General features: G+C 46.1%; 1 long non-coding RNA gene across 1 annotated transcript; it reads right to left on the bottom strand.

Moving 5' to 3' along the window:
- Nucleotides 1-246: 246 nt before the first annotated feature.
- On the bottom strand, nucleotides 247-4,917 carry LOC136354039 (uncharacterized). Its single transcript, XR_010737740.1, has 3 exons — nucleotides 3,946-4,917; nucleotides 1,301-2,643; nucleotides 247-956 (listed from the first exon to the last, which is right to left on the bottom strand). It is a non-coding gene; the product is annotated as an uncharacterized lncRNA (long non-coding RNA).
- Between the last annotated feature and the right edge of the window lie 1,275 nt (nucleotides 4,918-6,192).

Raw genomic sequence — 6,192 nt, 5'->3', positions numbered from 1 at the left:
ATCCAACAGGCAGCGGAAGCTCGGTAGTAAGAGATCAGAAATTTAGAATTAAGTTTAGGATTCAACAATTTGCAATTTTGCACTAAGCTTCTCAAACTTTTTCTTTGTTCTGCGATGGTCGAAGCGTTGAGCTGATTTTGTGAAAAATATGTTGTTCAATGATTTCCTGGTTGATAATAAGGTATCAAGGTGAAAGCGGATGGACAGTGAACATATACATACATGTGAACCCAAGATAAGTTCTAAAGCAAAATTGATGTACATGTTATAGTGGTAATTTTTACAAGGCAAATTTTGCTACAGGACACTTCGACTTCGTAGTTTTAGGCGTGGGACACCACCCGAACTCACTTTTGGGTGAAATACTCCATAAACGTGGTAATTTTCCAATGGACACCGCGCCGATTAAAATAATAATTTCCGGTTGAAGAGGAGAGAGAAATCGCGTGAAATATCAAAAATACCCTTGGGCCCACATGTCAGCTATCCCATCTCTTCTCTTCTCTCTCTATCTTCACTCCATAACGCCGTCGTGCTCCCGTCGTCTGCACGTCATCGTCGCCGACCGGGAGGACCCCCGCTGCGCACGCTGCGTCCCCTCGAGGAGGAGACCGACCTCGCCGTCCTCCACCACTCCCGCCACGAGCGCCGTGGTGGCCGCTCCCGCCGTCCTTGCCATCTCCTCCGCCACAATGAGCTCGAGCCCTGGCGACCGACGCCGCTCTGTGCCGCTTCGCCACGTCCTCGCCGTCGTCCTCCGCTCCCACCCCGTGACGCTTCGCCACGTCCTCGCTGTCCTCTGCCGCTCCTACCACGAGCGCCACGGCGGCCACTCCCGCCATCCTCTGTCGCTCTCGCCACGAGCGCCGCGGCGGCCGCTCCTGCCGTCCTTGCCATCTCCTCCACTGCGACAAGCTCGAGCCCCGGCGACAGACACCGCCCCGGCCGCTTCGCCACTACAATTTAATGGATGGAATTGAATTAAGGCATGGATGGATCAAACATAGGTAATGTTTCAGCATCATGCTACAAATTGCCAAATTATAGAAGGGATGTTAAGCATGAATACTGTTCTATACAGGGTTCGCAAGCTATTCAGAACCATCTACCACGACTTAATTAGATTGGATGATATGGTGAATGACAGCCAATATAAGAGTATAAGACTGTCACGCCCAAAAATTCACTAGTAATTTCCGAACTAATTTGTGCATTAAATCCTCGTCCAGGAATCAGCCGAGGTACACAAACTGACAATTTAATATACAGATTCATCAATAATACAACATTACATACTTACAAATGAAAAGAAAACAGCAGCGGAATAACGGTCCAGCGAAGCTCTGGCTCCACTCCCATAGGCAACTCAAATGGGGTATAAGCCAAACGTCTTCTCCTTCACAACTTGTCTTCAACTGAGGTTTGATTGATTATTTCAAGGTGAACATATGACATACTCAGCAAGCCACATAGCAAATATGCAAGTGCACATGGATACCAAAGAATGGCATAATATAGGGCTCATTTGCAAAAGCAGCATTTAGCAAACATTTGAGAATTGTAAAATAGTAGAGTAATTAATCATCAATATTAATCAACACTGAACAACACACCCATGCTGCTCAGGCCCAACCATCCTGAACAACTATACCTGGCTACACAGATCTATCTCCAAACCAGGAATGTACCATTCCAAACCAGGAGCTAAATTAATTACCAACAATTATCACATTATTATTAATGAGTAGTGTGGGACTAATCACGAAAGACATTGTTCGACCCGCCCATAACCGCGGGCACGGCTATTTGAATAGTTTTACTCTGGCCAGAGGTGTACCACTGTACCCACATGACACAGCCCCACGACATGTCACCATGCGCCTCAATACCACCACGGTACCTCGGAAAGGAGCTGTGATAGACCCCTCGCATAACACAATCCACCACAGCGCACCGTTCCTGGATCATAATCACCCCCTTATAAACAAGGCATGGACTCCCCAGTGACCCCCGTGGGCTTATCTCCGTCACTTCTTAGTCTGGTGCCCCGCAATGAACCATACTATACAAAAAGTAAAGCTGTTGCCCACGATGGCTTGTGGTTGGCACGGTTAATGTTTCACAACCGAAACTCGTGAACCGGTCCTTAATTGTCATGAGCACGACCATCAAAACCATGTGCTTACAACCCACCATTATCAAGTTTTAGTTGGCACATTAATTAATTAACCAATCACGATTAGCCATCGTGAGCTACAATTAAATATCCATCATTAAGTGATAGTGAAACATTAGTTATCCCAATCATGTGCTAATGTTTGTAAGCATGGCTAAGCAATTATATCTAATATCTAGCTGAACCAATATATAAGTCCAACTAGTCAAATTGTAACCCGAGGTAATCAAGAAATAGGGTAATCAATGCAAATTGGCCATAACGAAGGAATAAGTTCACACCACCCGGTGACATTCGAAAATTAATGCACAGTTAAAATAAATAGAGAATTTAAATATAGGATCAACATGTTCAAAGGAATTGTGTTTGGGATCTGTGTGACTTGCCTTGCAATAATCTGTCTTCAATTACTCTTCTTGGATACTTCCAACGCACTCATGAACCTTCGAAACGACGGAAACGACAAGCTAACACGCAAAACGAGGAAAAAGACTAATAAAAACCAAATAAATAATACATATAAATTAAATAAACATGTAGATCATAATTTTAGATGAATTATGAGATTTGAACGGCCTCATTCTGATTTCATATGAATTAGTTACGAATTTTACAAGATTTAATTCCAATTAAACCTATTAAAGAAAAGACTATTCCAAATTAATTAAACCATTTACAAATGATTTATAACTGAGATAAAAGATTAAAGCAACCTCCGGAAATAGATTAGATTATATTTGGTAGATGACATATATTAAAAAGAAATAATATGCCATTGAAAAGAGAGAACAGATTTATATTGATTTTGGACGGCTGAGATTAATCTTGACATAGAGTTGACCAAGATTCAATGGATTAGATTGATCTAGCAAGCAAGCCTCACAAGATACCGACTCAACGAGTCAATTCTACGTAACACGGGATCACCCAGATGATCAACCGAAACCGGCGAACAGAACCGGCGGCTCTGAACGGCTCTAAGCTAAAGGACGACTCCACATGGATGAATGAACGAAACACGGGGAACTCCTCGTTCGAACGAACGAGCGAACGACTTAACAACGGCTGCGACTAAACCGGTGAGCTAGACACGATTTACGGAAAAGCCCCGGTACGGCAAACGATAGGCCGGTAGGAATTAAGGGATGCACCTTAGGCTTTGCAACTCGGCTACCGGGCAACGACAGCGAACAAACCACAACAACGACACGGCACAGCACAGCGGCCAGTGGCTCGGTGGTTGCAGTAGCGGGACGGCAACAACTTGGCACACACGAGCAGCAGCCAAACAGCAGCTAGCGGCAAGCGGTAACGCACAGCAGCAGCAACACGACTGTGGCAGGGAGCGGCACAACGGCGGCTAGGCGACTAGCGCAGCGGCGACGGCAAGCAATAACGGCACAACCGGTAGCGACGGTGCACGGGCTAGGGCTGCAGCGCGGCGAACAACAACGCAAAAGGCACGGCTACGGCTGCGACGAAGCGACTTGGCAAGCGCGGCCGATGGGTTGAAATCTAAACCAAGGAGACATGGATAGACGTCCCACTGAACCAAAGCGATCGGAGAGATAGATGACGACGGTGAACCGGCGGCAACACACGGAGACGATGACGACGCTAGGGCCAAACAAGATTAGATTAGATAGGATTAAGACCCTAGGGATAAACTACACTGGGAACGGCATAGGAGCGGCGGTTGCCGGCGAACCACGGCACAATAATGCAAACGGAGGGCACTGTGAGAAAGAGGAGGCAGCGGCGATGCTTACCAACACTTACGCAGCGATGAACGGCGAAGGAGATGGCCAGCAACGAGATCGGACGACGGCGAGGTACTGTCCACGGCGGCGACGACTTTCCGGCGATGTGCGGCGACAACGGAGGGGTGGACGGCCTTCGTCTTGGTGCTGCGATGCCGAAGGAGGGAGCAGCTCAGACCAGGGACAGCCGGGACGACGGCGAACGGCGGCTGTAGATCAAAAGACGGCGGCAACCCACTGGTTCACGGCGAGGAAGGCTTCTGGCGAGATTTCGGCGCAAGGGAACCGGCTGCCGGGCTTCTCCTCCTCCTTGCGAATCCAACGGTGGCGGCAGCGACCGAAGGAGACGATGGACGACGACGAACGGCGCGGCTGGAGGCACGGCGGCGACGGCGGCGCTCCGGTTCATGACGACGGCCAATCTCCGGTGGGATTCGGCGCAAAAAAACCAGCGGCCGGGATAGAGCTCGACTTTGTGGAGCCGAGGGAGGTGGCGGCGCTGACTGGCTACGGCCGAGGCGACGGCGCACTGCGGCTGGAGCGGCGGCCGGAGGTGGAGAGAGAAGGCGAGCGCGGGGAGAGCGTTTGCGGCGACGGTGGAGGACGGGACTTGAGGGGATAGGTAGAGTACGACGAGGGGGTCCTTTATATAGGCACGGGAGCTCGGGATCAAGCCCACATCGACGGGAAAAACTCGGGAAAATCTAGGGTTCTCGCCGGAAAAAGGAAAAATTGAACCGCGAAATTGGAAAGGATTTCCGTAGAAACTTTTGGGGATTTCTTGGGGAAATTGTAGAGGAGATTGAGAGGATTCCATTCCCGCAACTAATTTGGAAAGAGGAGCAATGGAGAGGTCGGATTTGGAAGGAGGAGGCGGCGGCAACAGGACACGGCACGGGAGACAGTCGGCTGGAGGTGGAAGATGATACTGTAGCGAGAGGGACGAAAACTAGACTTTGGCTGGGCTGAGAGGGAGGGAGAGAATGGGCTGAATTCGGCCCAAGACTAGGAAGGAAACTTTTATTACTTTTCCAAATAAATTAACCAATGAGATGATGTTTCAATTGTTAAAAATACTTCCAATTGAAACCAGCTCATTTAATTATTAATTTAACATGTGAATAATTACTGAAATATTCTTTCTATTATTAAAATTAATAATTAAGCTCTGAAAAATCCGAGAAAATTTCAGAGAGCATAATTAATCATGGAGGACTTAATACAAATTAAATCCATCCATACTTTATATTTAGGAAATTTTATTTCCCATATTTAACTTCACTTGTAAATTAATGAACATTTAATATAAATTCTATTAATAATTTATTAAATAATTTATAAATCCTGAAACGAAAATTCAGGCTGTGACAAAGACTAAATGCGGTTTTCATCCAACAGGCTGCGGTAGCCTGGTAGTAAGAGATCAGAAATTTAGAATTAAGTTTAGGATTCACCAATTTGCACTAAGCTTCTCAAACTTTTTCTTTGTTCTGCGCATCACAGATGACATATTGTCTTGTGGCAACGGTCGAAGCGTTGAGCTGATTTTGTGAAAAATATTCTGCTCATTGATTACCTTGTTGATAATAAGGTATCAAGGTGAAACCAGATAGATAGTGAACATATACATACATGTGAACCCAAGATAAGTTCTAAAGCAAAATTGATGTGCATGTTTGTCTGTTCTTGCTCATTTGTGCGGAACATCAGCATCCTCCATTTGTTCAAGAAGGGACCCGGCTCTCCATCAAGTCGGCATGATGAGTCTGGCACTCGTTCATCCGCCGACGTCCCAATGGAGGATGCTGATGTTCTGCAACGTCTCTTGAACGACGCTGACCTCGACCTTGTCGGTGATCGGGAAAGACAAGCCTACTACATTATGAAAGACCGGGTGTTTGCTCACACGCGGGCATATGATCCGGAGCTATTAAAAAAGATAGGTATGGACACTGACTTTCGTGCCATTTGGAAAGCTGTTGGATGGCAGAGATTTGTTATGGTAGATGAGTATGGTTCTTGTTTGCTTACTTTGTAATTCCTGTGCATTTTAAAAGAAATAGAAGATGGAATTTCCTTTCGCTTTTTCCATAATTAATGAATACACGCTTAAAAGAAATATAAGTAAACTTCTTTCTTTTCACGATTCCTATAAAATCGATCTTCGGAAAGGAATTTCCGGGTTTGTTGACGGTCCTTAAATTATAATATTTGACAGTCAATACTTGCATATAATGAAATAAAACATGGTATCCA

Source organism: Oryza sativa, chromosome 11 (genome assembly GCF_034140825.1).
Source record: "Oryza sativa Japonica Group chromosome 11, ASM3414082v1".
In the NCBI taxonomy this organism is placed as follows: domain Eukaryota; kingdom Viridiplantae; phylum Streptophyta; class Magnoliopsida; order Poales; family Poaceae; genus Oryza; species Oryza sativa.
The sequence above is the reverse complement of the archived record's forward strand: the minus strand, read 5'-3'. Positions and strand labels throughout refer to the sequence as shown.